The following is a 16620-nucleotide window of genomic DNA, read 5'->3' as shown; positions in this document are numbered from 1 at the left end:
TTTGTCTGCATTAGGAGAAAAACAATTATGTGAAAAAAGTAGACTGACTTATGCTTAAAAATCAGTGTTGCACTTTTACTAAATAATATTGCGCAGGGAGGAAAATTTAGCGATTACGATCATGTTAGAAAACCTTAAGAGCAGAAGTTAAAGAAAACTTAATGTAAAATCTGGAAAATTATGATTTTCTCAATTAGAGATGTTTTTGGAGATGCAATATTAAAATTGGGTTATTATTCTGTTGTGTACTTTGTATATTAAGATCATTAGTTGGAAAACCACGGTTAAACGAATGAAAATGCGGAAAAAAGATAATGAAAACTAATTTGAGAGGGCAACCAAATTGATATTTACAAACCCTGGATGTTGATCCCATTAAATGAGGAATTGAGGACGAAGAAGATGATTGATGAGCCAGACCCTAGAGGATATCTACACCGCAAGAAAACTTTCAATAGTATAAGAGACTTTTATGTTTGATATACTCTACATAACTGTGACAATAACATGCAATGCAAGAACAAAGGTATACACACACTTATAACAATGTTTCAGTTTGTCTGACTAGGAGACCTCGATTCTTTTACTTTTTCCATTAAACAAAAAAGAAAGAACAACTAAAAGAAATAAAATGTATGGAAGAAGATGTTTGGCTCGAGTGCTCCTCCGGAGTGTGGTGGCTTAATCCAGTAATTGGAAAGGAGAATGGGTGACTCAGTTGGGTCACTAGGTAGCATAACTGAGGGAGCTGGATTTTGAAACTACACTCTGGAAAAAAGATAGTGAATGTGAGGCTTAATAAGCCTCAGAGGAGGGAATGTAGAAGATTTTATTATTTAGAAAACAAGTAATTTTGCTATATATTTGGACACAATTATTTCTTCTGTCTGTGACTTTGGATTTCCTCTGTGTATGTGAAAGACCTTGAATGGAATGTTGTTTGCTGCAGAAAATTCTATTCTGAGAAGTCACATGGTAAAAGACCTTTACCCAAAACTATCTATAGGGTGTGTTACCTTCTTTGGAAGAAGAAGTATGTATATAACTCTGAACAAAAATGTACTCGGGCGCGCACTGGAAGGCCAGAGGGCCAGAGAGCGTTAGAGCGCCGTTCTATGGAACGGGACGGCGTTCCAAAATAAAGTCTAATTATTTCTGGCATCAAAGATCTCTGCGAAGTTATTTTTCAGAAAGATTGAAAACCACAACAATACTTTCCAATATACTAACAAGGAGTTGCAGAGACAGGTTGTCGCCCCCCATCAGCGCGACTACAGCTCGCTACAAACAGCCTTCCCATTTCCAGGAACAGCGTCATATTAGCTCAACGCTTCACAGAAGCCAGTGAATCCAAAAAATAATCTAATACCTGTAGGGTCTGGACCAATCAGACACACACTAATTATTCATATTCACTATATTTAATGAATATAAAGGTCTATGAAACTCTCCCCCAAAACTAACCTCACAAATGAAGTTACTTTGTCAGCCGGGTGTCCGGTTACAGAACACTTTAAGACTGATAACAGACTTTACGACCTCAAAGGAATGTGGCCACATGCGCCACATGCTTAAGAGAGAGAGTCCATCTTTAATTAAATAAACTTTGCGGTGTTACTCTGATCTATGAAGGAACATGCCTCACAGAAACTGTGATGATTTACTGTCTCGTGTACTATTAGGTATAACAACATGGTATGTTTGATTGGGGTGTATGTGGTTGAACAACCACCCAACGGTCAATATAACCTCACCTGTATCATGCTTCCTAGCAAATTAATCCTCATTTAATGACACACACTTTGATGTACATCACCTTCTCTTAGAATGCAATGTGAATTTGTTATGTCTATTTGAGCTTGAATGAACAGTCTAAGCATGCTGGGGACAAAGACCATAAATCAACTAAGAGCCGCTTCCCCTCTCGGACATGTCACCTTACTCATAGGTCAGTTCAAACCTTAGGGGTTGGTTCTTTTCTCAGGGTATATCAGAGGCAGGCAACAGTGACCGCCCTCTCTTAGTTTTTTCATCCAGCCGCAACACTTTTCTGGTGAGACTGGGGAGCCCCCTCCCCCTCCACGGGGGCCCACGGGCCCAGCAGGCCTCGATTCCAACCAGATCCGGCCTCATGGAAAAGAGAGAAGACTCTCTCACAAAGAACCAAGGACAATCTCAGGAGTTTTGGAACAAAGACTCCAACCAACAAAGACTCCAACCAACAACGACTCCAATCACCCATCCTTCCGACTTCCTCACTTCTCCTGGGTGCTCGGCGTGGCCTCAACAGAGTCCCAGGCCTTCACCAAACCAGTCATGCGTTCCTGGAGAAAGAGAACGCTCAACCAACTTCCACTTGACACTGCCGGAACCATCAACGACTCCAATTTTCAACAACTTCAAGAATTGTTCCCATTACAAATGCAAGTATTCAATTCAATGAAATGTGAAAATGAAATTCTGATGGTTCTTCTCATAGACCCTCTTCCGGTTTCCAATTTCATCCTATCACTAACCTATTTATGTATTCATGTGTGTATGTTGTTTAGTTTATTTATATTCATATAAATATCTATATTTAGTTAATAAAACTTGTACATAATATGTATTTGGTTCTGTTTTGTTTGCAATACAAGTCACTTTACGATCACGGTTTTTGCTACTGGCTCAAAGTACTGTACAGGCGAAGAAATAATTATTCTTCGGTGGCCATGGAAAGATACCCTTTATTAGAATAAATTAATAATCAAAATAGTTCGTTGGAAGAACTGATTAATTGATTGTAATATTAATTCAGCCACATCAAGTTAATCCAATTAACTGACCCAAATATTTATAATTAATAATAACAATATATTATTGATTATTAATATTTCCAAAACCTGAGTTCCTTACATAGCTCACCATTACCTGCAGTGTGTTTCGAGCTGTGGCCTTCCGGCTCGTCTTAGGACAGACTGTGGGACAGAAAATGGAGACATGGCTGCCATCCACTGTTCTTTAAGAGAGGACCACACCGATGACTTTGCAGGTTCTCTCAGCCACATGTGTATGGCACTTCAACTGCCAATCAAAGGATTGAAAGTTGGTGGTCCTTTTTCAGGAAACAGAGGTACGTTTAACAATACTGTTACTCACATATTTTTCAATACTGTTTCATATTTCTGTAATCTTTTCGTAATATTATGCTGGGTTGGAACCATACAATGCTGACTTTGAAAATGTAGGCTTATTTATATGAGCGTCATACATGGATCAGGCTGTGTACTGCCGATTGTGCAATAGTTATGATAAGTAAAAGGATTAGTGTGCATGGTTGACTGTTTCAAATTGTAATAAGTGTTGACAGTCCATTCTGCACTGGTGAATGCAGTGCAGAATGTTGTTTTCCAAGACTGTCACATAATTTAAGTATTTGTATTAGAAACATTTATACAAAACTAAAATCACTGTACTCCATTATTAGGACACAGTTCTGGATGGATTTATTCAGTGACCTGAGAGAGAGACACTACTTCAATGGCACCCATGAACACAAGTGCCTTGTACGGTATGTGTTCCTGGGCATCTTTCAGAAAGAGCTTGATGAACACCGAGAGCTTTGGAATAACCATACCATCAGACCCGTCCGGCAGTCTCTCTGTCCATCTGGGAAACCTGATACCATTTACAACCTGCCTCACAGGTTTGTATGTAACACCTGTATTGTCATTTTCAATAAATGTTTGGTTGGTTTCCCTTTGAGATTTAAACACTATTCAAAATGAGTTCACTGTTGTGCTTTCTGTGCGGCCTTAGGTTTGGTGGAAGGGATTGTGGATTCCCAGTGGATCCCCAAGTGTTACAGGAGTTCAAAGACCTTCTGCCACCCACAAACAGTTTGTGTGGAGATGCTAACCTCCAAGCATATTTTGCCAACTTGGAGAGACAGAGCCAGCTCGCTCCACCCCTCAACTGGCCAGCTGCTGTTGACAACTACATTAGACTTGTTAGAAATGGCTGGTCTTTGAGAGAGAGAACTAACAGACGTGTAGGCAGTTTATTTTCTTTCAGACAGCATTGCCTCCAGTGTGGTGTACTGATATGGACACCTTAAATTAAAGGTTAAATTAAAAGCAAAGATATTAATCGATTGCAATGACTTCCCTTACTTTTTCCACCATCACAATGTATGCTTTTGGTGTTAACAGTGTTGATAAATACGGTATGCTGAAGCTAATGGTGACTTTCATGCTAGATCGGTAACATTTCATGACCAATTTATGCAACAACAAATAAACTTCATTCTGATGGCTCTTGCAAAATGTTTCAGAATAGACAAACTTACATTTTCTTATAAAAATTATTTTATTTCTTTTAACTGTTAAAATACTGACAAACAGTAAAGTGCGAACAGTAACAGCAATGTAAATCTGTCACGGAAAGTTTCCAAATAGAGAAACTTGCACCTTTTCTTATACAAAAAATCATTGGACTTCTGTAAACCATGTAACCATACAAATAGTAAAGTGCGAACAGTAACAGCAATGTAAATCTGCCATGAAAAGTTTCCAAATAGAGAAACTTGCACCTTTTCTTATAAAAAAAAAAAATGGATTTCTGTAAACAATGTAACAGTGCAAAGTGCAATGCAAACAGTAACAACAATAATGCAAATTTGCCACTGATAATTAATTTCTGATTGACACCTCAATGGAGCCCAAATCCTGGAGCGTTCTTGATTCCATAATTCATGGCTTCCTCAAAGATTTCATATGAGGGTAAGATCGGGAGTTTTAATGTGTTCGCGCAGACATTAGCCTCAGGAAACCTTGAGTGTTTTCTGGAATGTGAGTTGAGGCTGTGGTATTAATTTTGCTGCTGGGATTTCTTTCAGGCCTGTGGCGAACATCAGAATGTCCTGCAAGGACATCCCTGACCCTTCCTCTGTGGGGGTTGGGAGTAAAGAAACACATTGAGATTTATCATCCATTTGTGAACTTCACTTCAAACAACATACAGAAAATTATACCTTTTACAGCGATTAAGTAGTCCAGCCAGTAGCTAAGCACTCTCTCCTCCTCATGGCGATTTGAGCTACCAGTTGGGCTCATTTCTGGACGGAACAGTGACTCTACACTCTCGGCTGTCAGGTCTTCCGCACTGTAACACATGTAGGGCAGGAAAATGGAGGGATGCTGTTCCAGAGCGTTGAAAAAGTTGAGGGTAGCCAGGCCATCCTTGAACCTATTACCGGGTTGGGTTGTGGGTGAGGGGAAGAGGCAGATCATGGTAAGTTCTTAATGCTATTGCCAGTAGGACTCACATTTGTTAGACACTCATTTGAGTTTCATTCAAATTCTCGTTTGAATTCTTACAAAGTAGTCAGAGTGACCTACCTCTGGAAGGAAACATTGTTGCGGTAGGTGAAGTACCACTGGATGTAACCATCCACAACTTTTTCCTTATCCTCCAGTGTCCTCAGGCATTATAGCATCCTGCTGTCTGAAGCATGCTGGAGTGCTTATCTGCGAGTTCCACGAGTTCTTCCAGTGTCCTAGCATTCTTAATCTAGAGTAAAATAAAAACACTGTCTGTACACTCTAAAAAATGTTGGGTTATTTTGTGTACCCAATAACATTTCTTCTGGTGAGAAAATCCTGCACAACAGCTCTGTACTTTCATGTCAAGTTATAATATTTTGTCTATGATATAATGCACTTGTTTAAAGATTAATCCATTGTTCTTTCTGTTTTATGTAAAGACACTCTTGGAGATGTTGCTTTAAAAACCCTGCCAGCTATCCTTCCTCCATTGCCACACAAAACAGGCTGCAAGATGGCTCGGCCCTCTTACCATGAGGCAAAACAAGCATTTGTTGATTTACAGCCTGTAGGTACATCATTTATGACAACACATTTGGGGTAATATTTGATCCATTTGTGCATATTTACCATTTAAAATTTCTATTTAAAGGTTGGAACAAACATCATCAAGTATTTGGAGGAGGAGGAGCAACGGAGGCAATTCCCTCATGTCCTGCAGCTTGGGGACAAATTCAACTGCTCACAAGCCTTCGTCATTGTGGGAGGAGCGGCACTAGAGCAAGACAGCCTTTTACAAGCTGTGGATACATGCTTTAAATTATTTTATGTTTTAGACATTGAGTATCCAACGCCTGCGGCAGCTGTTTGGCAGTTGCTACAACACACAATATTTCACGAGTTCACACTTACATACAATTAAAGGGAATAAAGTATAATGCGTATTTGGCGTGCTGTACGGGGGGAGGGCTCCGAGCTCGGAATTCGGCCCGAACCCAGAGTACTCCCCCCTGTATGTAAAGTGGTTTAGGACTAGAAGAGTGGAGAAGGGGTGGTGGAGGGACGCTGCTAAACTGTCAGAGAAATGAGGTGAGAGTGCTGAGTCTATATATACACGTTTTAATCATGATTGCTGAGTGCTCTCCACCCGTGTTAATTATCTGAACGTGCTTCTCCCGAACTTTGTTAATAAAACATCATATTCTGTGCCAGGAGGAGTTCCATCAACTCATTGTCGCCTACTTAGGCAGTTTATAATTGGATAAGCTGGACAAGCTTTGGTTTGTTTTGTTTGTGTATTTGTATTCCATGTTTCTTAGAACTTAAAACATAATTGTAATTAAATTAATTTTAGCATTCTGTGGCAGGAGCTGTTCCCTCAACACACTGTCGCCTTATGAGGCAGTTTATAATTGCATTACTTCTATTTATTTATTTATTTATTTATTGAAAGAATTTCTTATTTTAAGGAAGTAAATGAAAGCAATTGCAAACAATAACTTAATGAAAATGTTTACAACTTGTAATGTTTACAACTGTTTATTTGTGTTTTTGTGATCCATGTTTCTTAGAACTTAAAACATAACTCTAAATTAATTAATTTTAACATTAATATTCTGTGCCTGGAGGTGTTCCCTTCAACACGTTGCCTTATGAGGCAGTTTATAATTGCATTACTTTTTTATTTTTTATTTATTGAAACACTTGCAACAATAACTTTTGAATGCAATGTCTAATTGGATGTAAATAAAGCATTGTTAATATACTTAAGTTGTGAGTGAGTGAGTTATTTTCATGGAAATAATAGTAATTATAATTAATATTAATAATAGTTTGATTAAAGCATTTTGGCCAAATAACCCAACAGATTCGTTTTTTGAAACCCAATTTATTGGGTAAAACTAGTTACCTAAGTTATTGGGTTAAAATAACCCAACAATAGGTCGGTGCTATATCAACCCACCATTGGATTAGCTGTTGGGTTGATTTTAACCCAACTTTTTTAAGTGAGTATTGGTTGGAATTTAGACTACATATTAGTGACAAAGCATGGAAGTCACTGGTTTTATTCCAATATCACACTGGTTTTTCAAGCTACTGGGGTGTCCAAATTGTTGATTGTTCATCAAAATATATAAAAAAAAAATTCTTGAATATTCTTAGAAACACATAATTACAATTACCTCAAGGAGAACATTCCTGACTTCAGTATCAGGTATATCCTCAATTGGTGCCTCAATGGTCTTAACTTTACCAACCAGGTACTGGTAGAAGCTTGGGGAAAAGCATCGAGGCCCTGGACCACCATGTACAATGGAGACGGCAACCATTCTTCCAACATGGAAATACTCATCACCTTCTGCAGCTAACAATGGCAATGTTCCACGGTTAGTTCAAATTGATTTATAATACTGTCAAAATGTGACAAAAAGTGAATTACCTTTGCTATCAAATGACAGGTATTTGCCATCTTCTTTGCCTTCAAAAAATCGACTGGTTTTAATGGCGTCCATCAAGAGTGTCAGAAATTCCCATGTAGGCCCTCCTGTGTCCACAGCCTCCTCTGTTTGCCCGATGTCATCAGTGAATTTGACCAAAAGGCTACAGGTGGGGTCAAATGAGGAACGTTTGAATCCCCTCAGAGCACCATCCCAGACATTAGCACGGTTTATATTTAACCTGCTACAGCTTTTTGTGTTAATGTTGTATGACAGATTTGACAGAACGTCTGCAGCCGTCAGTCCAATATCTGCGTCTCTGCAACACAAGAAAGAGAAACATTAACACTGCCTTTTATTTGGATAATTAAAATATAAATCTTTTATGGTCCCATTACAGTGAGAACACCATATGTGTGTGATGAAATGTGATGGGCATAAGCATGAAGCACACATTGCAAGCTTTCAATAATTTCTGCCAGATTTTGTTTCGGTTTAGGGGTAAGTAAAAAAATATATACAATTTGAATATTTGCTTTAATAATTGTATGGCAACAGAAACCAGGTAAAATGCCAAATGTAGCTTGAACTATGTAATATATCTGAGGAAACAAACAAAAAAAACAACAACAAAGGTTGACAGCATTATTTCTATCAAAGTACCTGTCTTCCTCCTGAAAATTGTCTACGTCCTCAACATCAGAGCAACTGCTGTCAATGACAACTGGTGCATAGATCTTGGTATATGTGCTGTGGATTAAAGGAACAATGAAATACTAAAACAAGATGGTTGTGAAATTACAGTAAAAAGTGTTATACTTGGTACTGTAATGCATTACATTCAGCAGTCAATATTTCATGCTAAACCCAGAGCCAAAAGTATTAGTGCAATGAACGAACAATTTGAATCCATTGTGACTTACTTGTAGAAGTCACATGATGTGGTGTTTTTGGGTCCTGGTCCTGCTCCATTGGCCTGTTTATGAAAGTAGAGATAACACCAAACAAATTAACAATAATTACATCATTAACATAAACTTAATAACATTACAGAATAATACATACTTGCCCATCAGATGGCCTGGACACTGTTGGTGGACATTGTTTTGGTAAACTAAAACAAACAAATAATTTGAATAATTTAATTTAAATCATAATATAGATATTTGTTAATATGATTTAAAGAGCACAACATGCTCGATCTATTCCTTCTCGCAATTGAAAGAAAAAATAAATGAATGCTGTGAAATACGTGGATAATCAAAAACCACAAGCACAGGTCTCAAATTAGCGGGAGAAACTTACATTTTCAGTGGAAGGCTAGCAAATGCCTCATCATCGGATTCTGAAGAGGAGTCATCTCCATGACTTTGGAAAGAGAAAATGATGCATCATTATTAGGCTAGGTATATGCAAAATATATGGCAATTTTACAACCAGCACAAATTAAATTAAGAACTCACTTAATTACCAACCATTATCAATTATTATTATTATTATTTTACATACATGTACTTCAATACTTACTCGAATCCTGAAGGGGGCAGATGTACAGTACGATCCTCTGGTAAGACTTTCCAATGGCCTCTTTATAATGTTCAAGGACAAAGGGTTTGTCTGTGCCTGGTATATTTTGTACCTGAGAGCCATCAGGATATACCAGGACATATTCTCCATCGTACATCATGTCTTGATTAAAATCTCGCTGTTTTTTTATAGCAGCTGGCAAAATTTGTTTTGATGACCACAGGGGTTCAACATTTAATGGCAAAGTTTTCCCTCTTATAGGTTTTAACCCATATTTTGTTCTGGTCATTATGCCAATTGAAATCTACAGAAATAAGAAAAGAAGAAAAACAAACATGTTTAAGACTGTGTGTACTGTGTAATAGTCACATTGTGACCTAAACCTCCATATTAGTTTACCTTGACCATAATGTTTGGTTTCTTTTTAGCCTTTGAAAAGGTCCTCCTCTCAGCCTCTTTAACTTCCCTGAACCTCATGAATTGACCTGCTCTTCCTTGGATACTTGTCTCATTCACTAACACACACACACACACACACACACACACACACACTGATTCATTATAGCTATGCTTTGTGATTGGTTGATAAATTGCCACCTTTCTGACAGCTAAAACCATGGGACAATTCAATGCAGCACAGTAACGTTAAAATGGGAGCACAGTAAGGGGATATTACCTGTAGGCCCACGGCCTAGGCTTGATGACGTGGATGGACACACCGTAAGGAACCCCACGTTCAGACCACACGACGGGCAAAACTTGGGAGCGTCCCCCAGTTGCTCGGCACAATACGGACAGAACATTTCAAACTAAAAATTAAATAAATAGTTCAGATATCAGGACAACATTGTACAAACGCCAGTAATGCATCTATTTAATGGCCAGACGCGAGCTAGCCAGCTAACTTAGTTTCCAGCTAACAACGTTGGCAGACTAATACGTTATGGGGACAATAACTTAATATGTTAAAAACACACAAAACCACTTCGGTATCAGAGCACATCGACAAGTCTGTCATAATGAAAGAGAAACACTTACCTCTTGAGACAACAAAAGCACAGCACACATTCAAAAAATAGCGCTAAGACAACCGGATGGATGCGGGTCCGTCATTGATTATGCCCCCCCCGGAAACATTTCCGTTGTGTTTTTGCAGTTTGCAGTTTGTTTCCCTATTTGCTCGTGCTGCGAATATTTGCAGCGAATGTGAAATCGACAAAGTTGTTTTCTGAATTTGCATGTGTTTTCTGAATTTGTATGTGTTTTCTGAATATGTAGTTGTTGTGGCGTTGTTTGCATGTGTTTTCTGAATTTGTATGTGTTTTCTGAATATGTAGTTGTTGTGGGGTTTGTATGTGTTGTGACCCTTCTCGGCCACCGTACTTTACAAATATGAATATATAATTCATGAAAATCTTTCTGGATTTTGTCTTTCAGATCAGCTGAAAGCATAGCAGAGATTGCTTTCCATTTCTACCAGCTGAGACAGAGTTTAGATGTATTGTAACTGGAGGTTCCAAAAACATTTCAGACACAAGTATTGAGAGTTTCAGATATTCCCTCTTTCTTCAACAGAGCCCTGAATGCCCCCCGGGTTTTGGAAATAATCCCCTAACCTCTTTCATGATGTAATCAGCTATTTTCCTGACCTGCTACCTCTTTTAGACTTTTTATGCCAACACATTGTAGAAGGTTCAGCAAGTGGCGCTGTGGCTTAGTTTGTCAAAGTGCCTGTCTTGTAAACAGGAGATCCTGGGTTCGAATCCCAGCAGTGCCTATGCCACAGGATGTGGGCACCGCTCACTTAATCTTTTACATATGTAAATCTTTGCCTGCTGAACAGTGTGCATCTGCACAAAATGTGGAAATCTAAGAAGTGATGTGCATGCAATAGCGTCTTAAAGTTTGTCTTTTGTGGCTCTGTGGCACAATGGATTGCGCATTGGACTTCTAGATTGTGAATGGAGATATTCAAAGGTTGTGGGTTCGAGTCCCACCAGAGTCGTGCATACCCTCTTTTGCTCAGATGTCTTTGTGTTGGACAAGCATATGCTTAAAACTTGAATCCATAAACTACTTCAGAAGCATACCCTTCACGTTCTGCTTATTTCCCTCTTTGGACACACCCAACTCAGATCACAGAGTACTCTACTAATTAACTTAAGTCACCTATTTAAATAAGAATAGGTTGAAATCCACTGGTCTAGGCCAAAATCTGCAACAACCTATTGTTGGCCACCTACCTAGAAAAAAAAGAAGAAAAAAAAAACACGCTTTCCATTTCTCCAAGCTGAAACAGCATTTAGATGTATCGTAACTGGAGGTTCCCGAAACATTTGAGACACGAGTACTGAGAGTTTCGATCCAGAAATAAATGGCTTGAGATATTCCCTTGTCCCTCAACAGAAGCCTGCACACCTTTCAGGTTTTGGAAATAATCCTGTAACTTCAAAGGGACCTATTCATGATGTAATCAGCTATTCTCCTGACATGCTACCTCTTTTAGACTTTGTATACAAAAGCATCGAACCAGTGACAGTAACTTTTGTGTGGCTTAGTTGGTTAAAGCGCCTGTCTAGTAAACAGGAGATCCTGGGTTCGAATCCCAGCAGTGTCTTATCTGTGGCTTCTAAGAGTAGTCATTCAATCATCTCTGATGTGAAAGTCTTGGCAGGAAAGTCAATCTGGTCTTTTCGGTTGCAAATGAAGGTTTTAAAAAGTGTCCCGTTTTTTGGGTCCCACCAGAGTCACGAATGGTGTCCCTTTGCACAGACGTCTTTACCAGACTGACATTTGCTTAAAGCTGGGGTTTTCCAACTTTTTCAGAAGCCTACGCAGCACATTTTTCTTCTTTTCCTTATTGAGCACACCCAAGTCAGATCGTCCAGTACGTTACTTATCAATCAATTATTTGATTCACCTGTATTAAATGAGAGAGATAATAAAACAAATATATATATATGTGGTGCAGATGCGCTTCAAGAATGGTTTGTAAGTTCCTGGCTTAGGCCTGAAATCTGCTACTACCGATTGATATGGTCAAGCCTATGGATATTTGTACAAACAAAGTCTTTACATATATGAAGAATAATACATGGATATCTTTCTGGATTTTGCCCTTTCATATCAGAAGAAGGCTCAGGAAACATTTTAGGCATGACTATCGAGAGTGTAGAGCCAAAATTAAATGAGTTCAGACATTCCCTTGAGGCGTGAAAGGCCCTCGTGTTTTGGGAAACAATCCTCTTACCTCTAAGGGACCTCGTTCATGACGTGATCAGCTGTTTTCCTGATGTGGTACCTCTTTTAGACTTGTTTTACCAACAAATTTCACAGTATCTGGCGCTGTGGCTTAGCTGGTCAAAGCGCCTGTCTCGTAAACAGGAGATCCTGGGTCCAAATCCCAGCAGTGCCTTTGGCACAGGATATGGGAGTGCTTAACCTTTTCACATATGAAAGTCTTTGCATGACGAACTGTGTTTACCTGCACAAAACAGGAAAAACTAAGAAGTGCTGCGCATGCAACACTTCCCTGAAGTGTGTCATTTTATGGTACAATGGATAGAACTTTGGACTTCTAGGATGCGAATGGAGAAATTCCCTGGTTGTGAGTCCCACCAGAATAGTCAGTGGCCTCTTTTGCTCTGATGTCTCTGTGAGTCAGACATATGTTTAAAACTGGGGTCCACAAACTACTTCAGAAGCCTACCCTTCACATTCTGCTCATCTCCCTTATTGGAAACACCCACGTCAGATCATAGAGTACTCTACTAAGTAGCTCAATTAACCCTTTTGAAATAAGGTAAATAACGAAAATGTATAGCGTCTGGGAGGTTTCGAGAATGTTTTGAAAACCACTGGCTTAGGCCAGAATCTGCTACTTCCTATTGTTGAGATCCAGCCTCTGGATGTATTCAAAACAGTCTTTACAAATATGAATATATAATTCATGAAAAGCTTTCTGGATTTTGTCTTTCAGATCAGCTGAAAGCATAGCAGAGATTGCTTTCCATTTCTCCTAGCTGAGACAGAGTTTAGATGTATTGTAACTGGAGGTTCCAAAAACATTTCAGAAACACGTATTGAGAGTTTCAGATATTCCCTCTTTCTTCAACAGAGCCCTGAATGCCCCTCGGGTTTTGGAAATAATCCCCTAACCTCTTTCATGATGTAATCAGCTATTTTCCTGACCTGCTGCCTCTTTTAGACTTTTTATAGCAACACATTGTAGAAGGTTCAGCAAGTGGCGCTGTGGCTTAGTTGGTCAAAGCGCCTGTCTAGTAAACAGGAGATCCTGGGTTCGAATCCCAGCAGTGCCTATGCCAGTGGATGTGGGCACCGCTCACTTAATCTTTTACATATGTAAATCTTTGCATGCTGAACAGTGTGCATCTGCACAAAATGTGGAAATCAAAGAAGTGATGTGTATGCAATAGCGTCTTAAAGCTTGTCTTTTGTGGCTCTGTGGCGCAATGGATAGCGCATTGGACTTCTAGATTGTGAATGGAGATATTCAAAGGTTGTGGGTTCGAGTCCCACCAGAGTCGTGCATACTCTCTTTTGCTCAGATGTCTTTGTGTTGGACAAGCATATGCTTAAAACTTGAATCCACAAACTACTTCAGAAGCATACCCTTCACGTTCTGCTTATTTCCCTTATTGGACACACCCAACTCAGATCACAGAGTACTCTACTAATTAACTTAAGTCACCTATTTAAATAAGAATAGGTTGAAATCCACTGGCCTAGGCCAAAATCTGCAACAACCTATTGTTGGCCACCTACCTAGAAAAAAAGAAGAAAAAAAAACACGCTTTCCATTTCTCCAAGCTGAAACAGCATTTAGATGTATCGTAACTAGAGGTTCCCGAAACATTTGAGACACGAGTACTGAGAGTTTCGATCCAGAAATAAATGGCTTGAGATATTCCCTTGTCCCTTGAAGGAATACAAGTTTATTAAAAGGTTTAATCTAACTTCTAATACTATCATATATAAACTGAGAAAGTTCTGTTTGTTGAAGTTAGCATTTCAGGTTAGGATGGTAAATGATATCAGCTGTGAAACAGTTTCCAGCAAGAGAATCTGGCAAATCCTGTTTTCTCCATTGTAAGTTAAATGAGTCTGATCACTGAGACTTTCTTTAATGGCTCTGGGATGGCTCTTGGAACCAGAGTTCCTGGCCACTATCAGCATTTGAATAGTTATCCTGATTCCATTGGATTGGTAATGCCCTCAGAGTAGGGTGTGTTCGTACTACATTTGCATGCTTTGTTTGAATTTGTCTCCACCTCCAGAAGTCCCTCCTCTTAAAAGGCCTATAATATACCATGTAAAGTTACTTTAATTTAGACGATGTTGGAATGACTGCAGCTACCGACAAGCAATAAAGAACTTCTGCTTGGAAAACTTCCACCGTCTCCTGGTCTGAGCTTCTAACTTTTCTACAAAGAAAAAGTTCACAACACCCTTATCCCTCAACAGAAGCCTGCACACCTTTCAGGTTTTGGAAATAATCCTGTAACTTCAAAGGGACCTATTCATGATGTAATCAGCTATTCTCCTGACATGCTACCTCTTTTAGACTTTGTATACAAAAGCATCGAACCAGCGACAGTAACTGGCGCTGTTGCTTAGTTGGTCAAAGCGCCTGTCTAGTAAACAGGAGATCATGGATTCGAATCCCAGCAGTGCCTATGCCACAGGATGTGGGCACCGCTCACTTAATCTTTTACATATGTAAATCTTTGCATGCTGAACAGTGTGCATCTGCACAAAATGAGGAAATCTAAGAAGTGATGTGGATGCAATAGCGTCTTAAAGCTTGTCTTTTGTGGCTCTGTGGCGCAATGGATAGCGCATTGGACTTCTAGATTGTGAATGGAGGTATTCAAAGGTTGTGGGTTCGAGTCCCACCAGAGTCGTGCATACCCTCTATTGCTCAGATGTCTTTGTGTTGGACAGGCATATGCTTAAAACTTGAATCCACAAACTACTTCAGAAGCATACCCTTCACGTTCTGCTTATTTCCCTTATTGGACACACCCAACTCAGATCACAGAGTACTCTACTAATTAACTTAAGTCACCTATTTAAATAAGAATAGGTTGAAATCCACTGGCCTAGGCCAAAATCTGCAACAACCTATTGTTGGCCACCTACCTAGAAAAAAAGAAGAAAAAAAACACGCTTTCCATTTCTCCAAGCTGAAACAGCATTTAGATGTATCGTAACTGGAGGTTCCCGAAACATTTGAGACACGAGTACTGAGAGTTTCGATCCAGAAATAAATGGCTTGAGATATTCCCTTGTCCCTCAACAGAAGCCTGCACACCTTTCAGGTTTTGGAAATAATCCTGTAACTTCAAAGGGACCTATTCATGATGTAATCAGCTATTCTCCTGACATGCTACCTCTTTTAAACTTTGTATACAAAAGCATCGAACCAGTGACAGTAACTGGCGCTGTGGCTTAGTTGGTTAAAGCGCCTGTCTAGTAAACAGGAGATCCTGGGTTCGAATCCCAGGGGTGTCTTATCTGTGGCTTCTAAGAGTAGTCATTCAATCATCTCTGATGTGAAAGACAATCTGGACTTCTCGGTTGCAAATGAAGGTTTTAAAAAGTGTGCCGTTTTTTGGGTCCCACCAGAGTCACGAATGGTGTCCCTTTGCACAGACGTCTTTACCAGACTGACATTTGCTTAAAGCTGGGGTTTTCCAACTTTTTCAGAAGCCTACGCAGCACATTTTTCTTCTTTTCCTTATTGAGCACACCCAAGTCAGATCGTCCAGTACGTTACTTATCAATCAATTATTTGATTCACCTGTATTAAATGAGAGAGATAATAAAAAAAATATATATATGTGGTGCAGATGCGCTTCAAGAATGGTTTGCAAGCTCCTGGCTTAGGCCTGAAATCTGCTAGTACCGATTGATATGGTCAAGCCTATGGATATTTGTACAAACAAAGTCTTTAAATATATGAAGAATAATACATGGATATCTTTCTGGATTTTGCCCTTTCATATCAGAAGAAGGCTCAGGAAACATTTTAGGCATGACTATCGAGAGTGTAGAGCCAAAATTAAATGAGTTCAGACATTCCCTTGAGGCGTGAAAGGCCCTCGTGTTTTGGAAACAATCCTCTTACCTCTAAGGGACCTCGTTCATGACGTGATCAGCTGTTTTCCTGATGTGGTACCTCTTTTAGACTTGTTTTACCAACAAATTTCACAGTACCTGGCGCTGTGGCTTAGCTGGTCAAAGCGCCTGTCTCGTAAACAGGAGATCCTGGGTTCAAATCCCAGCAGTGCCTTTGGCACAGGATATGGGAGTGCTTAACCTTTTCACAT

At 39.4% G+C, this 16620-nt stretch overlaps 2 long non-coding RNA genes and 9 other non-coding genes across 11 annotated transcripts; 10 read left to right on the top strand and 1 right to left on the bottom strand.

The window, feature by feature from the left end:
- Nucleotides 1-3050: 3050 nt before the first annotated feature.
- On the top strand, nt 3051-3892 carry LOC143715519 (uncharacterized). The gene is made up of 3 exons (XR_013195792.1): nt 3051-3112; nt 3467-3550; nt 3799-3892. It is a non-coding gene; the product is annotated as an uncharacterized LOC143715519 (long non-coding RNA).
- A 5391-nt stretch (nt 3893-9283) lies between these two features.
- On the bottom strand, nt 9284-10060 carry LOC143715518 (uncharacterized). Its single transcript, XR_013195791.1, has 3 exons — nt 9945-10060; nt 9668-9783; nt 9284-9572 (listed from the first exon to the last, which is right to left on the bottom strand). It is a non-coding gene; the product is annotated as an uncharacterized LOC143715518 (long non-coding RNA).
- Nucleotides 10061-10971: 911 nt separating this feature from the next.
- Nucleotides 10972-11045, top strand: trnat-ugu (transfer RNA threonine (anticodon UGU)). Its single transcript has one exon. It is a non-coding gene; the product is annotated as a tRNA-Thr (tRNA).
- Nucleotides 11046-11184: 139 nt separating this feature from the next.
- On the top strand, nt 11185-11273 carry trnar-ucu (transfer RNA arginine (anticodon UCU)). The gene is given in 2 exon segments: nt 11185-11221; nt 11238-11273. It is a non-coding gene; the product is annotated as a tRNA-Arg (tRNA).
- A 1336-nt stretch (nt 11274-12609) lies between these two features.
- On the top strand, nt 12610-12683 carry trnat-cgu (transfer RNA threonine (anticodon CGU)). Its single transcript has one exon. It is a non-coding gene; the product is annotated as a tRNA-Thr (tRNA).
- Nucleotides 12684-13513: 830 nt separating this feature from the next.
- On the top strand, nt 13514-13587 carry trnat-agu (transfer RNA threonine (anticodon AGU)). Its single transcript has one exon. It is a non-coding gene; the product is annotated as a tRNA-Thr (tRNA).
- A 139-nt stretch (nt 13588-13726) lies between these two features.
- trnar-ucu (transfer RNA arginine (anticodon UCU)) lies at nt 13727-13815 on the top strand. The gene is given in 2 exon segments: nt 13727-13763; nt 13780-13815. It is a non-coding gene; the product is annotated as a tRNA-Arg (tRNA).
- Nucleotides 13816-14890: 1075 nt separating this feature from the next.
- Nucleotides 14891-14964, top strand: trnat-agu (transfer RNA threonine (anticodon AGU)). Its single transcript has one exon. It is a non-coding gene; the product is annotated as a tRNA-Thr (tRNA).
- A 139-nt stretch (nt 14965-15103) lies between these two features.
- Nucleotides 15104-15192, top strand: trnar-ucu (transfer RNA arginine (anticodon UCU)). The gene is given in 2 exon segments: nt 15104-15140; nt 15157-15192. It is a non-coding gene; the product is annotated as a tRNA-Arg (tRNA).
- Nucleotides 15193-15728: 536 nt separating this feature from the next.
- On the top strand, nt 15729-15802 carry trnat-agu (transfer RNA threonine (anticodon AGU)). Its single transcript has one exon. It is a non-coding gene; the product is annotated as a tRNA-Thr (tRNA).
- Nucleotides 15803-16509: 707 nt separating this feature from the next.
- trnat-cgu (transfer RNA threonine (anticodon CGU)) lies at nt 16510-16583 on the top strand. Its single transcript has one exon. It is a non-coding gene; the product is annotated as a tRNA-Thr (tRNA).
- Nucleotides 16584-16620: the final 37 nt, after the last annotated feature.

This window comes from Siphateles boraxobius, unplaced genomic scaffold (genome assembly GCF_051911475.1).
Source record: "Siphateles boraxobius isolate OS27281-9 unplaced genomic scaffold, OSU_SipBor_1 6, whole genome shotgun sequence".
NCBI classification, from domain to species: Eukaryota; Metazoa; Chordata; class Actinopteri; order Cypriniformes; family Leuciscidae; genus Siphateles; species Siphateles boraxobius.
Note: the sequence above shows the minus strand (reverse complement) of the source record. Positions and strands in the feature narration are given on the sequence as shown.